A 19,584-nucleotide genomic window follows, 5' to 3' on the forward strand; every position below is an offset into this window, starting at 1 on the left:
AGAAAAAATTAAGTCGTAAAACACATCTATAAATTTTTATTTCACTTAGTTATGGAAAATATGCTCGCATCCACAGACTCGTTACCTAGAGCAACTCGTGTCACTGCTACCAACCGTCCGAATGACGCAAAGCAGAACGCACCAAAACTTTAGCCTTTCAGCAGATGTCTTCATCAAATTTCAGGACACGACTTTTGTCTTTGATTACACACATCACGGAAATATCGAATCAGCCAAGACTCTCATTTTTCCACCTAAATCCGATGGTATTTTTCTTTTTCTTCTTCTGTTAGCTTCAGACATTTTCATTTAGCTTAGGAAATATTATCCAACTGGAGGGGTTGGCTATAGCTTTCATTAACATCTTCCCTCCCAGGTGACTCTCCAAAGTGGAATAAAATCGTTTGCTGACAACAAAAATAAACAGAAATTACGTTCTTGGACTGAATATGTAAAGGCTCATTGTCGTTCATCCATTCGTCATAGTCTTTTAGTGCACCATCAAAAGCTTGGGTGCCAGGGCTCAGCTGCTTATCCACGACATGTAAGACGGGAGTGATCAGTTCTTACTCTTTGCATGGCATTATGTGAACAACAACTGTAATCACTCTTTCGGATGTAAACCTTTGTAGGTCGTGTTCTGTCGGAGAGCCTTAACCCCCTAAACCACCAGGAGTATACAGTATCTGGTTATTTGGTACCACCCAACGTAGTAAATGATTTCGTGGGTTCGAGGAAACTATATGACATCAATGCAATGTAACAACATTTGAAAATGAGTGGATGGAGGGGGCCCTAACCTTCCGTTGTCTGTAGATATTATTCAGACCAATATCCAAGGAAGTAGAAGTAATTTGTGTATAGAATAGTCTCCTTCCTGCGAACAGGAAGAATTTCTCCTATAAACTGCACAATAACCTTAGATTTTCTCGACCTTGATCAGCATAGCCAGGTGAGTGGTGGCCTGGTTCGAACTGAGACGCCGGTCCGTGTGCTATCATGCGCGGACAGGTACCCATGGTCGACCCTTGCAAACTGACTTCCTGCTACTTTAGATCTTGATTCTGAAAAAAAAAAAAAAAAAAAAAAAAGGCCATCTTCTTAGTTCGATTTTTGGCCCGTCAGTGTACAGTAAAGACTTCCCCAACCAATGCTGTAACTTTTGCATAGTTAACTTGTTTAGCTTTTTATTCTTGCTGCCTCCAGACGATTTCATCAACTTATGGGAAACTTTTCGAACTAGAGAGGTTAGATATAAGATTCAGGGCTGTTAATTTTAAGTAGGTATAAATTGCTATCACTCCAAGCTGAAGGCTGAGCTGTACCAAGAGATTAATAGTAGAATATGGTGCTGGTCACATAAAAGTGCTATGGAAAGGACGCCGGACCATAATGCCATCGTATTATGACACTGAGTTACGAGAAATAACGTACAAAACGACGAACTATCCACCAAGTTAAAGTGAACGGAATTATCTTCACAACTACAGATCCTTCTCAAGCTGAATAAAACCGTATATTTACGCTGAGTAACGAGATCTAGAGGAAGCAAGAATTACCTGAAAAAATACCCCACCTGACTGTAGGCGCCAAAACTGTGGACTCTGGCAAGCTTGTAAGCCACGGAATGAGGCCATCTGTATAAACTATTCTCATCAGGCTCACCGAGCTGTGGAACAAATCCCTGCTCATTACATTATGAAAGGGAAGAGGCCCGTGCAAATGACCACAATTACGCCGGAAAAAGAGAATACAATAAAAATGCGGTTGAATCTCCCCCACCACCATCCCTATCTCCCCATTTTCTCTACCTGTCTCCTCCTTCCTTCCTCCTCGCCTTCCTCACCTCCCTCCGCAGCCTCTCCATTTTCTCTACCCGTTCCTCCTTCCTTTCTTCTTGCCTCCATACCTTTCCCCCTGCTTTGCCTCCTCTTCTTCCTCCTCTTTCAGCGCTTTCCTCATCTCCCCTCCTCCACATCCTTCTTTCCTGCCTACCCTGTCTTCTTTACCTGTTCCCTCCCACTCCCCACCCCTTCCTCACCTCTCCCCTTCCTAAGCGTCTCCCCATTTCCACCACCTGCCTTCTCCTTGCTTCCTCTCCACTTCCCTCTCCGTCGCCTCTTTCCCTCGAGTCTTCCTCATACCCCCTACCCACACTGCCTCATTCCTCCTCGCCACTCTCATCATTCCCTCATCTCCCCCATCATCTCCATCCCTCCTCTCCCCTCCTGCCCCTACCCATTTGCCCATTTTCATCGTAATGAGAGGTGTAACTCCTTCAGTCCAACGACGTATTGTGTATTGAATCGTTGCTATCACCAGAAAACTTTACTTTGCCTTAGAGAGACTTTACATACTATCAGTATTTAATACAGCCTCGTTTAACGCTTTTAATAATAGACTAATTTTTTATGAATGGAGGACAATGGTAATCTGGTGCGTGGATTATTTTTTTGTTGATTCGTTTTTCTTTCCTCTGTTCTATCAATTAAAAAAAAAAAGACGCCTGCCTTACGTTAAAGAAAAAAAGAGAAAGAAAATCGTCTGCTGGCAAAAAAAAAAAAAAAAAAAAAAATAGAGTGCATCATGGTCGCGAATGTTTTAAAATCATTCTGCTCGGACGTCAGCAGGATTGGAAGCTGTGTGTAAGAGCCCCCTCAGCTGTTCATTACGAGTTTCCAAAAAACCTCCCTAAAAGTTCTCATAATCCCCAGCACCAGGCGTTCCATCTACAGTTTCACGTCTTTTTTTTTTTTTTTTTTTTTTTTTTTTTTTTTTTTTTTTTTTCAAACTTAGCCGGTCCGTGATAAGTCAAGATTTAGGCATCAGAGGAGCTTATGTCTGGAATGAAGGCGGGATTGTGAACTGTGTGAGAGAATTCCAGCTCATTAGGCGACTCTTTGAACTGTCTTGGTGCTGAAGATGGGCGCCTTCGTGTGGTGACGCAGATGCAACCGAGTTGGTCAACTCCCTAGTTAAACAAGCGCCTCCCACCTGTCTCCCTGTCCCCTTAAAAGAGGGTGATGGGCCGTAGAAGAAGGGAAACTTTTAGCCTGCAATCTACTGGGTTCTCTTTTAGATGAGCCTAGGGTTACAAGCACCACCAGCACCACCACCACTACTACTACTACTACTACTACTACTACTACTACTACTACTACTACTACTACCACTACTACTACTACTACTACTACTGCTGCTGCTGCTACTACTACTACTACTACTACTACTACTACTACTACTGCTGCTACTACTACTACTACTACTACTACTACTACTACTACTACTACTACTACTACTACTACTACCACTACTACTACTACTACTACTACTGCTGCTGCTGCTACTACTACTACTACTACTACTACTACTACCAACACCACTACTGCTACTATCGCCACTGCTACTACTATTACTACATATCATAAAAGGAAATAATCGCAGTGAAGGTGTTCATACCGGCTGCTCAAACCGTCGCTCGCTGAGTTCATCATCCTGCTTCGAATCCTCTGAGCCTGACAGGTCGACGGGGCAGGAGTCACGGCCCGGGATGTATCAGTTTAGCATTGCCATTCAGTGAGCTAAGGAGACTTACGCTATTTCGCTTTGAACTTCACCCATTTGGATTCAGAAAGCTGTGACTGTCTAAGCATCGTGATTCAGTGATATGGGTAGGAATATATTTTTTCTCCCTAAACTTCACCCATTTGGAATAATAACACCGTGATATCTTGGCACTGTGGCTTAGTAAGATGAGAAGGAATACACTTATCTGACTTGAACTTTACCCAGTTGGAATCATAACGCTGTGCTTGTTTAGCATCGTAATTCAGTGATTTCGCCCTGAGATTGACCCAGTTAGAATCAGACTAGTCATCATGAGTCAGAGGGATGAGGAGGACTTCGCTTATTTCATTCTGAACATCACCCAGCTGCATTGAGAACGGTGTAAGTAGCTTGCTATGACTACCCAGAGGGCTACATGGTTTGAAAATTTACGAGATGAGTGAAATGTGTTAGAGACTGTGATTAAATTACCTGAGCTGGAATTTAAGGAACTCAACTATCGGTCATCTTGAGGTTAATGTTGCGGACATTTAAATCATTCAGTATTATGACATCATTTTTTTTTTCATAATTGCCACCACAGGATGATATATTTAGTTTGTGTATATATATGTGGTAGGTGGTGGCGACCATCATCCATCCACTTCATGTAGTGCTGTCTACTTCTTCACCTTTATCATTCTTTTTCTGTGTCTGCTCTCCTCTCCTCCTATTTCTCCCATGTTTCGTGTTACGTTTTGTTATTCTCTTTCCTTTTCAGGTGGCTTTACCTTGAGTGACAAGAGTAATGGTTTCCTCTAAGCCAGGAAACCATTTACGGCACTGGGTGGTAACCATATATCCAACCCACAAGTGTTCCCTGCGTGTCAACAAGTGGGTTGGAGGAGGGTTAGTGCCCCTTCCCATAAAACAACTCAAAGTCAAACGGCCACCTCTTACGGAATTATGGCGTCTGGCTACAGACAGACAGATAGCAACTCTGCCATAGTGGATATCGGTTTATTGTGAGAGATTTGTTTAAAAGTAAAATCATTAGACCATTTTGTTCTCAAGGGGATTAAAAGTATTATATTGCCAGTTCTGCAATGCGTAACTTGTAGGCTGTTAAAATTAGCCCGCCATAATAGTACTTACATTGAAACAAACTTCGACACTTGTTGAACGACAGCCTATATCATTATATAATCCAGATTTGTACTTAGCACCGAGGAATGTTAAAATATGAATTACTATTTTTCGTCGTCTGACTATGAACTTCAGCTTAGCTTAGACCTTTCGAGAAGGGGACTTAGATATACCCTTCAACTTTGAGTATGAGAGTTCTTTTCTAAGTTGACCCTAATCGTAGTGTACCTGAAATAAAGTAATGTAATGAAATAAGGCTCAGAGGATTAAATAGACGAGAAAGTGGCCAAATAATGTCAATGTGCTCAGTAACTCCGGCCTCAAAGAAAACACACTCCATAAATCCAGCCATAAAAGTAAAATGCTCTATAAATACGGTCATAAGAGTAGCAAGCTCTATAAACACGGTGGGTGGTGGCTTCGTGTCAGAGGCCCATATCTCTCTTGGGACACATCATTAGCGACACAACACTACCCAACCTGACGCTGTCCTATACGTCTTAGAGAATAACACCAACAGACGCTTCATTTTCGTAATTCTCTCTCTCTCTCTCTCTCTCCCTCTCCGTGTCTGTGTGTCTTTCTATATCTTCTTGTCGGTAGTTAGGTAACCTGACCTTATTTTTGCACAATATTTCCATTTTAAAATCCCCACCCCGTAAAATAATGAGCTCAAAGACAAACGCCACCCCTTAAGGGATTTTGGCATCGGACTGTAGAGAGATAGACAGCATTGCAAATATAGCAAATTGTCATTAATAACCGTTTTAATATCAAGCCAAATTACTTAACGGTATGATGAGTTTTACGTGAAAATAATTAAATTTTTTGGGGGTACACATGCATTCAAACTCTTATTTTTATTGTGTTTTAAATTAAATGTCGAATGCTCTCCATTATACGATAGCTGCAGAGAGAGAGAGAGAGAGGACAGCGGAGAGAAAAAGAAAAAAAAAAAAGGAAAGAACGAAAGCCTGTGTTAGCTTTACACAAATACACAGGACCACCACGCCTTACGGCCCTCACAGAATGGTCAGTTCGTTAGAATATCAAGAGCAATATTCCCTACTTAGACTGGTTCCTTCCTGTTTCATGGCAAATCGAACAAAGAACTGAATAAACACCTGGATACTGAAGAGAGTGATACGGGTTGTATTAAGTGACTGTTTGACTAGGTTCCTCGTCAGTCAATGGCTATACTGCTTCTGCTTCAACTTGGCCTAGATTATCGTCCTCATGCAGCTAATTTGACGTAGCTCTGTGGCAGGAAAAGACGATACTACTGCTCTATATCCTTTCCATAGCACTTTTCGTGACTAGCTTCGTATTCCAGTATTAATGTTACTTAAGCCCATCATTGAAGATGGAGAGAGAGCAGTTTTTAGGCCAGGTTAGAGTAAAAATGGTATAGTTAACGATCATCGAATAGAAACCAGGAGCTCATGCTGGTCAATACACCCTGCTCATCCTCTCACCCTTTCACCCAACTCAATAATGGCCTTCCCTGACTGTCCTCACCCTTAGGAACGAGATGACAGGAACTAATAAAGTATCTTAACAGGATTTTACGATGGACACGTCGCCATAGCCCTTCACCATTACTGAGACATATTAGGTCTTGTGGTACTGCATTTCCCCCTCTTCTTTTTTTTTTTCCTTTTTTTTTTTTTACTTTACTCCATATCTTTACTTCTTAACCTGTTCGCTTCAGACGTGGTACTATTGTTCCTTTGGCCACTATCCCCCACCCTCTCTCTCTCTCTCTCTCATTTTTTTATTCCATTTGGAAGGGATTTATGGAGTCAAATATGAAATCAAACCAAATTTCGAGATCCTATGTTTTTCGGTGTCCATTAATCATCATGGGAATTTGTACAACACCAAGCCAACGTACTGTAAATGTGTGGATACCATTGTACATTCCCTCGTTCATGTTGGCAATCTTGTTATTCTTTTGCATCTTTTTTCACGTCTTTGTTCAGTGCAATTTGGGTGTGTGTTTGCTTAGTAGATGAAAGTGTAAAGATAGAATAAAAAGGAAAAGCAAATGGCCTAATACAGAAAAAAATAAGGCGTAAGAAATTTTATGAATCCGTGCCCAAGTCCATGTGTAAGATGAAAGGAAAAACAAATGGCCTTATACAGAAAATAGTAATGCCTAAGAAATTTTATGAATGCGTTCCCAGGCACATCCTCTTACCATTATCCATCCAGATATCGATCCAGGTTCCTGTGTGTGTGTGTGTGTGTGTGTGTGTGTGTGTGTGTGTGTGTGTGTGTGTGTGTGCGAGCGCGTGTGTGTGTGTGCGCGTGTGTGTGTGTGAACGCGAGTGCGTGCGTGCGTGCGTGCGTGGGTGTGTGCGTGTATAGGTGGGTCCTGCGTGTATCCACAAACTGACACCATCACGAAAAATATGCGTAAATGTCACAATCACTCTCACTCACTCAAGGATACACACAAATTCTCCGACATTCAAGCGTCCACACTCAACACGCCTCTCCCATGTCTCCCTCTCACTCGCTGTCATCCATTTTCAAAGCTGCACACACACACACACACACATACACACACACACACACACACACACACACACACACACACACACACACACACACACACACACACACACACCTTCATCCTTCCTCTTTCACACAAGCCCATACACACCCATACCGTTCCCTTCTTTCACACAACTTCACAAGGACCGACACTCGCCCTTATTCACATTCCAAGGTACTCACACTCATCACACTCTTCTTCTTTCACTCACACTCATCATTCGCCAACTACACCTTACCCTTTGCTCACCCTCTCTCACGAGTATCCACACATTCTCTCTCATTCGCCCTCAGATGTAGCCTAACACATTAACTCACTCACATTCATCTTCACTCACACTTTCACCAATATTCATAATCCCTGACTTATTCCTTACTTTACTTTTCACTCGCTCACAGGTTTCCACATGCTGTTATTGTTTCACGAATACCCACCTCCCCCAACGCACACACACCTTCGCGTTTATCTCCCCTCATTCGCACATCACTTTCCACACCCCAACCATCAGAGCTGGCAACACACACACACACACACACACACACACACACACACACACACACACACACACACACACACACACACACACACACACACACACATCCACCCTATTTACACACACTCGCACGCACATCCACATTATTTACACACCACGCACACACCCTGTCCACACACACACACACACACACACACACACACACACACACACACACACACACACACACACACACACACACACACACACACACACCACCCAAGCACCCTCCTCTTTCTCACACCGGCAACATCCACTTACCACTCTCCCCACATCAAACATCCACCGCTTCTTCCCACACCCACACACCTCCACCAACCATTTTCAACGTCTCTCCCCACAACCACACAACCTACACACTCCCCACTTACCCTCCTCCACCCACTTACCCTCCTCCACCCACTTACCCTCCTCCACCCTACATTAACAAATCCCCTCCCACCAGTTGCCCTTTCTCACACTCACCCTCCCACCCATCCACAATACTCACTCAAAACATAATCACTCTTTTCCTACGCACATTCATATCCCAGCAACCATTCACCCCATTCACTCCCATCACCCACCCTACCCACACACTCCCTTTCCCCACACCTAGACACCTTTCCCCACACCTAGACACCATTAATAACCACTAATGCCCTCCTCACACACACCAACCCACCCTACCCACACACCACCCATACATCCTTTCCACAATTAACTCATCAAAAACTACTCATCTCCTGTCATAAAAGACTTTGTAGTTCCTTTGTGGTTACTTGTAGTTGAGTTATATATATATATATATTAGACTTGTGGACGAGCGGTTATTATACTGGAGTAGCTTCGTGAGTAGCTAATCTTCTTTCCCATTTGTCATGTAGTTACAGGAGAGGTAAAGAATAGTATGGGACTATTTTTATTTGTCTTGGAAAAATTAACAAGTCTCTCACTCACGAGTGAGTTGAGCAGAGTCCCTGTCTCCCTGTCTCGCGCTCTCTCTCTCTCTCTCTCTCTCAAGTTGCTAAGCCCTTCTCCCTGCGACCTGTCTCTTCTATCGCCTGTCTCCTTCTGACCTCTCTTTCCTAAATTCTGGTGAAACAAGAGACGTATCACGTGTGTTCCTTGTGGATGGAAAGTTTAAGAAGCCTGTGTGTGAGTATGTGTGTATGTGTGTGTATGGTCACTAGGGCTTTGTTCACTGGTGGATTGCTGACAACTAACTGCATCATCTCCTTACTGGCCACTGTCGTCAGCTTTCCTCAGTGTAATTTGCAAGCTCATTTCCCATTCCCAGGCTCGCATAGAGCTGTCTATCTATCTATTTATCTATCTATCTATTTTGATTTGTAACTACAATATGGAGTCCCAATACCCACACCCACGCATCCTACCAACACACCTCCCGTTCATACCTTTCGTTCCCACACTTACACACTCCGAACAACCATTCCTCCTTTCTTCCCCCCAAACTTACATCCACCCTACACACACACACACACACACACACACACACACACACACACACACACACACACACACACACACACACACACACACACACACACACACACACACACACACACACACACACACACACACACACACACACACACACACACACACACACACACACACACACACACACACACACACACACACACACACACACGCACAAACACACACACACACACGCACACGCACACGCACACAGACACACGCACACGCACACGCACACGCACACGCACACACACACACACACACACACACACACACACACACACACATCCACCCTATCAACACACACACACACACACACACACACACACTCAATCCACCCTTCTCCCTATCCCTACACCCACACCCACACCCACATTAGTCCGGGTGGCACATCTGAGAGCTTGGTCGTCCACAACAACACTCCTTCACCCTGAGGTATTTGTCCGTCACACGTATTGGTAAAAAGTACAAGGGTGGAAGTGGCCTCCTGTTTTCCAGCACCTATTTTTAGCTTCTTTGTGTGTGTGTGTGTGTGTGTGTGTGTGTGTGTGTGTGTGTGTGTCTTTTTTATCTACCTATCCGTTCATCCATTTGTCTATCCCTTCATTTATTCATCTATACATTTTTCAGACACACTGAAACTTCCTCGTCTCTCGTTCTCAGTTTATCCGTTTTTTTATCCGTATAACTGCCTATCGATATAACTGTCCATCTGCATCCCTATCTCTTTCTATCTACATGTCTGTCTGTCTATTTATCAGTCTGTCATTCTGTCTGTGTGTTCCTCTATCTGTCCGTGAACCGGTATTCATATGTTTTTTTTTTTTTTTCACTCAGCTGTAATTGTCTATGTGACACGAATCGGCCAAAAGAAAAAAAAATGAAAGTGTTCTGTATTAGACTTCTCAGTTCCAATATCGCTTGCCACTGTGTCTGTCCGTCTCTGACTGTTCCATTCATCCATCCATTCATCCATTACCCAGCAAGGTAGATCACTTTCCCTGTCTCTGTCTTTTTGTCTCCTTTTCATCTGTCTGTCTGTTCCTCAATCTGTCAATGTATCTGACCTTCAAGAGGGATATTTGTTGATGTCACATATTGGAAAAAACTGCAAGGTTTAAATGTTTTTTTTTTTCCGGCATGTTATTTCAGATATGGTTGCTTCTGTGTTTACCTGTTTTTACCTGTTTGTATGCTTATGTACAGTCAGGGAAAGTTCCGCATTACCCATTGTTCGGAGCATTGGTGGTCGACGAATAGTCACAAAGCAGCAACCAGACCCCACATGTCTGGTAACTGTGAGTGGGAGGAAGGGTGCCCGGGGGTGGGAGGGTTAGGAGAGTTGCTCATGTCACAGTATCAATACACGTTTACTATCAATGGTATGCTTCTTTGCCTTCGTTTTGTAATGTTCGATAGGATAGCTACAAAGACTGATCTTATAATTAGGAATTCCCATGTCATGGAATCTAAAGGAAAACGAGAATCCTGTTAATCGCTCATATAGATTTTTTTTTTCTATTATTACACACTGACTCAGGCTCTAAGTTCGAAATAAATAATTGCCAGAATAACACTGGAAATGTTTGCAGGCGGATGCTTACAGTGGATGACAGAGGATAAATAAATAAATAAATAAATAAACATATTTATAAGAATTTGCATATATAGGCAGAGAGACAGATAGATAGATAGTCTATCTATTGCCAGACGCCTTAATCCCGTAAGATAGGTAGATAAAATAGTGGTTTTGTGTTGGAGTCAACACAGAATATAAATTATATGTTATATCATTACGAATATCTCCTGGCGAAACGTCTTATGTTAAAGTCGAGAGGGAATGAAAACATTCAGATCTCTGTCCAAACCCAGCAAACTTCCATAACTTTCCTGACAACACTAATTCTACAGACATCTACTTTTTTTTTTTTTTTTTTCATAATATGCGAGCATCATATTGTCATCTATCCTTTCTAAAGTAACTAAAACACATCCAAGTCATACATTGCAGCCTTACACGTGATTCCCAACCTATCGCCAATCCCTCCGCTGCCCCCAAGCCACCGCCTTCCCCTCGTTCACACTCACAGTTACCAGACACATGAGGTCTGGCTGCCGCTTCGCATCCACCCGTCTCACACCAGTGCTTCGGGAGGTGGGTAATGCGGAACTTTCCCTGACTGTACATACATTTCCCTGTCGTCCCATTTTTCCCTGCCATCCTATACTCTTTCTTCCACCCCATTCTTTCTCTGCTACCCAGTACTTTCCCTTGCCATTCCATGTTTTTCTTGGCATTCCATACTTCCCCTGCCACCCCATACTTTCCCTGCCACCCTAGATTTTCCCTGCCACTCCATACTTACCCTGCCACCCCAGACTTTCCCTGCCACCCCAGACTTTCCCTGCCACCCCAGACTTCCTGCCACCCCATACTTTCCCCTGCCTTCCCATAGTTTCTTTGGCACCCCATACTTTCCTTGGCACCCCATACCTCCCTTCCACCCAATACTTTCCCCTGTCACCCCATACTTTCCCCTGCTACCCCATACTTTCCCTGCCACCCCATACTTTCCCTGCCACCCCATACTTTCCCTGCCACCCCATACTTTCCCTGCCACCCCATACTTTCCCCTGCCACCCTATAATTTCTTTGCCACTCCATATTTTCCCCTGCCACTCCATACTTTCCCCTGCCACTCCATACTTTCCCCTGCCATCCAATACTTTCCTCTGCCATCCCACATTTCCCCTGCCACCCCATACATTCCCTGCCACATCATACTTTCCATGACACCCAAAACTTTCCCCTGCCACCCCAGACTTTCCCCTGCCATCCTAGACTTTCTCCTGCCACCCCAGACTCTACCCTGCCACCCCAGATTTTCCCTACCACCACAGACTTTCCTACTCCGTTCCATACTTTCCCCAGCCATTCCATACTTTCCCGTGCCATCCCCGACATTTCCTTGCCATCCTAGACTTTCCCCTGCAACCCCGTGACTTTCCCTTGCCACCTCAAACTTCTCCTGAAACCCCTGACTTTCCCTTGCCGCCCCATACTTTCCCTGCCAACCTATACTTTCCTGTGCCACCCCATACTTTCCCTGTCACCTCATACTTTCCCTACCACCCATACCTTCTCTGCCATCCCATACTTTCCCTAACACCCCATACTTTCTCTTCCATCCCATACTTTCCCTGCCACCCCATACTTTCCTTGCCACCCCATATATTTCCTGCCACTCTAGACTTTCCCCTTCCTCCCCTTACTTTCTCTGCCACCCCATATTTTCTCTGCCATCCCATATTTCCCTTACCACCCCATACGTTCCTTGCCACCCCATACTTTTTATTGACTGCTACTCCATTTTCTTTTTTCTTTTTTTTCACACTAATTCCTGCAGAACCATGTATTCCCCTTAGCATTTCATTTTTTCCTTACAGAATATTTTGTTTTATCTTTCCGCTGCACTTCTATCTTCTGTTTTGATGATGGCTTGTGTAGTTAATATTTCTAGGCCTCTATGGCTCGCTCTTGGGAGGGAAAAAAAATATGTCTGGCGTTTGCTGGTTTGAAATGCTAAATTTGTCCTCAGTATGAAAGGGGGATTTATGACAACATAAAAGGGTTTGCTGACAACATGAAGGGGTTATTGTTAAAGGGTTATTAGTGACAACATAAAAGGGTTATTAGTAACAAAATAAATGGGTTATTAGTGACATCATAAATTGATTATTGATTAACATACAACAGTTATTAGTGACATTATAAAAGGGTTATGAGTGACAACACAGAAGGGATATATTGACTACATAGAAGGATTATTAGTGACAACACAGATGGGTTAATTGTGACAACACAGAAGGATACTGGTGACAACATAAAAGGGTTATTGTGGTTTTTGCTGACTACATTAAAGGGATATTTGGGTTGTTGGTGACAACATAAACGTTCTCAGTCTTCTGCAACTCAATCTCAGCTTAATGAAACAGTCTGATGAAATGGAATACTAGCTTTACTCGACTGTGAAAAGGTTAATGATAAGTTTTTCCCTCGCACAGCTTTAACGAGATCAGACTGCTGGAGTTGTCTAGACAGTGAAAAGATTAGTACTGGCAGTTTTAAGACTCCCAGGCTCCTATGACTCACTCTTGGCTGAAAGTAATTGGATGGCATTAGTTGAAATTAAGCAAAATCTGTCCCGACGAAGAGAGGGGTAGTTTAGGCTATTAAATTAATTTCAACAATGGAAACGTAATTAGTAATGCGATATATCTCTTTTATTATGCATTTTTATTTTGAAATTTGTCATAAGTGTTATTGCTCTGTTTTTGCTTGGAAATTTTGCCTCAATTTACTTTTTTGTTGTTTTTTGCATGCTGTTAGATTTATTACAGTCATACATTTTTTTTAGCGGTAAATTTACGATAAATTTATGAAAGCATTTATATTCGTGGTATTTAGTTCCAGAGAAGGCTGTTTTTTAAACTGCCCCCTAATTGTCTTCAACTCTGCATTATCTTTATTTCTAGGTGCCTGTTAACCAAATTCCTACAAGTATTTATTTTCTTTTATAATTATTTGTACCACTGGACGATCTTATATGCTTTGGAGGACATATTCTTGTGAAAGAGTGGATGAAATTGGCATCTAACCCCATCAGTCCAAAAAGGTTCTCATAAGCTGAAGAAAAGTGTGAAGAGGGAGCACAAATAAGAAGAATGTCATTGTACTTAAAGGGGTTAGAATGAAGTTAATTGTTCGGTGGTAGTTAAGAAAAAAGAAAGAGAAAAAGAAAAAGACAGACAGACACACAGACACAGACAGAGAGAACGAATAATTAATGCAAGAAACACAATTGATGCCGACAGATATCAATACCTGTACAGCACAACACACACACACACACACACACACACACACACACACACACACACACACACACACACACACACACACACACACACACACACACACACACACGCACGCACGCACACACACACACACACACACACACACACACACACACACACACACACACACACACACACACACACACACACACACACACACACACACACACACACACACACACACACACACACACACACACGTTGAACTTTGACCTTGTCCTATGACCTTGACCTTTAATCTGATCATGTTTTAGCCAACCTTGCCATGTGGCATAATTCCTAGTGTAGTCTATTTCATTTATTATGCATTTCTATTTTGACTTTATCTAAAATTCAAGTAGTTCTAAAAAACTATAGGTCGGCTACTTGGATGACCATTAATACTGTCAAGCTCAGTTCGAATCGCATCAATACGTTTTAGCTGCGTAGCGAGTGAGGTGGGAACGTCCGTGGCCCACTCATGCATTCCTCACCAGACCACCGGACTCCACCCCTCACTAACCACTCAGCTGTTTTGCAGATAATACAATAAATGGATCTTTTGCGTTTGGTTATTGTGAAGTATATACAGTATATGTTACACTTAGATATTGTTATTATTATTGACTAACCTAATTATTATTATTATTGACTAACCTAATTATTATTATTGACTAACCTATCCTAACTTAACCTAACTTTTAAAAAAATAATTTCTTCCAAAAAGTGAACTCAAATCTGGAGTCAGCTTTAAAAACTATTAGTGACGTAATTTATGAAAATGGGAGAACGTGCACCAAACACAAAAGATCAGAAAAATCTCTCGTTTTGTGTTTTTATTTTTATCAACGAAGTTTTGTACAAGTAACGGCTCAATGAAAAGTTTATCATTGTACAAGTACTTTTTATTTTGCGTTATAAAGCCTGGATAATTTGTTCTACTGTTATTATGTGAACTTAGACAAATACTTCTACATAAGCATAAGTCACAGTTCAGGTTACTCATACTAACACTTCAGGTCGCCTAGGTGGCAAAGAATTATATTTATGGTTACAGTTAAAAGGGAAAATTAACAGGGGATGGAGGAAACACTGAACTGGGGATAAAGATAAGGGCAGATAAACAGGTAAGTAAAATTCTTGTAAGATTAGCACATACCGTACAATGACTTCTTTTGCAGTTCATTCTTGCTGTAGCCAGACGATTTTATTCTCTCCCCCAATGATCCCAGGTAGTCAGGGGTACCTTTCCAGTACAAAATACACCTAGCTGAACAAAATCGTCAAACGACGAAGAGGATAAAGTAAAATAGCTCATCGGGCAGAGTTTAATATATGGTACTGAGAGTCAATGAAAACGCACCAGCTAATACAGTTGCGGTAACTCTGATACCGTTGCTGTTTCCAACATTGATCTGATTTGGTATGATTATGGACCCATACGACACCCAACTGAACAAGAAGATTAGCTTTGTTCGTGAAGCAGTGTCATAGACATAAAATTATTCTATTCAACCCGTTCCACTCGCTACCTATTGATGGAAATGGAAAACGTGAATGTTTTACGTGTAGGGCGAAGGTTAGGTCGTGTGTTTGTGGAATGCGGTCTGTTAGTTTTTGAAAGACTGCCACCATGCCACGTTTGTCATGCCTTGAACGTCGTCGTGCCTTAGGGATTCTGGAGGGTGGTATGGTGCAACGTGAGGTAGAATGGGTTGTCATCATGCAACGATTGTCAGGCTCATCCAGGGGCATTATGAAACAGGCTCAGTTTTTTTTTTTTTTTTTTTTTTTTTTTTTAATGCGAGGAAGAAGGAACCAAAGGCCATGAGCCCGCAGTAACAGTTCCCTCCAAGAGAAAAACAAAATACAATAGAGAGCCAAATTCAAGATCCGATCATTTTGAGATGCCTGGACACACTGCGTTTGAAAGACTGGAGATCATAGGCAGGAGGAAATACAGACAGAGGGAGACAGTTCCAGAGCTGACCTGTTGCATGAATGAAAGACTGGGAGTAACGGTTAACTCTTGCATTAGAGAGTTGGACAGAAAAGGGATGAGAGTTTGCTGATAGACGGGTGCTACGCGCCCGTCGTAGAGGTGGAGGAATGCAAGCAGACAGTTCAGAGGGGCAGTGACCATTAAAGTAGCGATAGAAAAGAGATAAAGATGCAACAGTGCGGCGAAGAGACAGAGGTTGAAGGGAGTCAGTAAGAGGAGGAGAGTTAATGAGACGAAAAGCCTTTGACTCCACCCTATTGAGAAGAGCTGTATGTGGGGAGCCTCCCCACACATGAGAGTTGTACTCCACACAGGGGCGGATAAAACCCCTGTATAGAGTCAACAATTGTGCAGGGGTAAAGAAAGAGCTGAGTCGGCTTAGCACACCCAATCTCTTGGAAGCAGATTTTACAAGAGATGTAATATGATCTTTCCAAGATAAGTCCCGAGTAAATGAAACCCCAAGCATGTTCAAGGATGATGCAGGATTAATCTGAATATTATTAAACATTAGTGGGTATACCTGTGGAAGATTTTGTCGGGTTGATAGGTGTAAGAACTGAGTCTTAGATGCATTAAAGACAACCATATTATTTTTACCCCAGTCAGAGATATGAGCCAAGTCAGACATTAGGTGTGCCATAGCCTCATCCCTTGTTTCTTGAAGTAACTGTTGAGATGGGCGTTGCGGGAACCGAATGGAAAGGTGAAGGGTGGAGTCATCAGCGTATGAGTGGATAGGGTTAGATGTACAGCTTAGAAGATCATTGATGAATAAAAGGAAGAGAGTTGGTGATAGGACAGAGCCCTGAGGAACACCACTGTTGATAGATCTAGGAGAAGAACGATGGCCGTCTACGACAGCAGCTATAGAACGACCATAAAGGAAGCTAGCGATGAAGGTACAGATAGAAGGATAGAAACCGTAGGAGGGCAGTTTGGAAATTAAAGATTTATGCCAGACTCGATCGAAAGCCTTTGAGATGTCAAGTACAATGGCAAAGCTTTCGCCAAAGTCCCGAAAGGAGGATGACCAGGAGTCTGAAAGGTAGGTGAGAAGATCGCCAGTGGAGCGTCCCTGACGGAACCCATACTGACGATCGGAAAGAAGGTTGTGATAGGAAAGATGCCTTAAAATTTTTTTATTAAGAATTGACTCGAAAACTTTTGAAATACAGGACGTTAAAGCAATTGGACGATAGTTGGAGGGTTGGGAGTGGTCACCCTTCTTTGGGACTGGCTGAATGAGAGCAAACTTCCAGCAAGAAGGAAAGGTACAAGTTGACAGACAAAGGCGAAATAGTTTGCCTAGGCAGGGTGTAAGTACAGAAGCACAGTTTTTGAGAACAACAGGAGGGACCCCATCAGGCCCATATGCCTTGTTAGTACTGAGGCCAGTAATGGCAGAAAATACATCAACTGAAGAAATTTTAATGTCAGCCATGAGGAAGTCAGAGGGGGGAAGTGATGGAGGAACAGCACCGGAATCGTCTAAGGTGGAATTGGAGGAGAAAGTCTGTGCGAAGAGATCTGCTTTATCAGTAGAAGAAATAGCTACAGAACCATCAGAGTAGAAAAGAGGAGGGAAGGATGATGAGGTAAAGTTGTTAGAAAGATTTTTGGCAAGGTGCCAGAAGGAGCGGGAAGAATTCGAGTTGGAGAGTTGAGAGCATTTAGTATGGATGAAATTATTTTTAGTAGAGCGAAGAACAGACTTAGCAAGATTCCGGGCAGAAACGTAAAGATTATGTGATTCAGGGGTGGGTTGGCTCCGGTACCTTTTGTAGGCCTTCTCCTTGTTGCGGACAGCATTAGAACAAGCGTGATTAAACCAAGGCTTTCTTGCGTTAGTCAAAGGATATGAGAAAGGAATGTATGCTTCCATGCCCGAGAGAATAACCTCCGTAATGCGCAAGGCACACTCAGATGGCTCACGGCCATGGAAGCAATAATCATTCCAGGGAAAATCAAAGAAGTACTGCCTGAGGGCCTCCCAGTCCGCAGCTCCAAAATGCCAGAGACGACGTTTCCCTGGAGGGTCCGCAGGCCGTACTGGAGCGATAGGACAGGTTAAGGTAATAAGGTTGACGACCGACAGCGTCATGGAAGAGTACATGCTACAACAGAATGTGGAGACCACCATATTCGGATGCTGCATCTCCGGAACATATTCCGGTCGGCAGCACAAACAGCAGGGACGTCTGCGTGTTTGGAGGCGATGTAACGAACGTTGTGCTAACTCTTGTGTGAGCCAGGGTAATCTCTGGGATGGACCCAGCATCATGGCATGGGCAGGTATTTCAGCCGATTACACCTCTAATGTTCATCGAAGGCAATCTGACGACTCAACAATACGTCGACAATGTTCTCGGGCCCCATGTGATCTCGTTTCTATGCAACCAACGAGGTGTAACAACGTTGCAACAAGATAACGCTGTCTGCGTGCTGCTCGTGTCACAGCTCAGTTTCTGCAGGCTGAGAATGTCAACATATTGCTATAGATTACCTTCTCACCTGATTTAAACCTAATTGAACATGACATGTGTGGAATTAATTTAAGTGGCGCCTATCATCGCGTGACCCCAAAACACAAAACAGACGACAACTGACCCAGGAAGTTAAACTGGAGTGGGAGAGACTTCCACAGTACACACTGCGCGAACTGGTGTCCAGGATGAGGCGTAGGATTACATCTTCCATGGCTACAAATGGTGGCCACCCCCCCTACTGACTGACACACGTAGTGTGGAATTGCCTGCCTAGGGATCAGTGACGGATGCACAGATGACTGTTTATGCAATGAGTTTCTTGTCCTTACATAAACTAGGATATACTGATGATCTCAATGTATTGAACTACATTTCGATTCGTCGAAATTTATAAACAGTACACCATAGGTAACCTAATGGTGAGTTTTCATTGGCTCACAGTTTATTTCAGTATACACCTGGCATCTTCAATATATTCATCTCAGTCAAGTAGCATAAAACACTCCTTGATCGAACTCCACATGGCCTTCGACTGAAATGAAAAGGTTTAGGGATCTTTGTCAAGTAAAATAGACGGACTAAAGGATTTCCATTCTATCATCAGAAGGGCCCAGCCAAAACGAAAGACCATTCCTACCACTCCTCGCCTATTTACCCATCAGTGAGGCCTTGGTAAATCTCAGTGGGGCTCCAACGTCCCTCCTCTATGACTATTACCCGACGACACATAAACGCGACCAGACGGCACAGGAGCAACAGACAAGGACATACAGCTGATTGAACTAATGGACAAAAAAGGTAACTGAGTAGCAACCCAGAAGTGAAATGGAAGAGGCAGAAAGACAAGATGAGAAATAAACTTCAGAGATTTCCTTGGGATTGTAAGGAATAGTTTAAGAGCCAAGAGTTCCAACCGGAAAAAGAATAGAGA

The sequence above is a fragment of the Coenobita brevimanus genome, chromosome 2, assembly GCF_032717465.1.
Source record: "Coenobita brevimanus isolate Jiangsu-jjx chromosome 2, ASM3271746v2, whole genome shotgun sequence".
Lineage (NCBI taxonomy): Eukaryota > Metazoa > Arthropoda > Malacostraca > Decapoda > Coenobitidae > Coenobita > Coenobita brevimanus.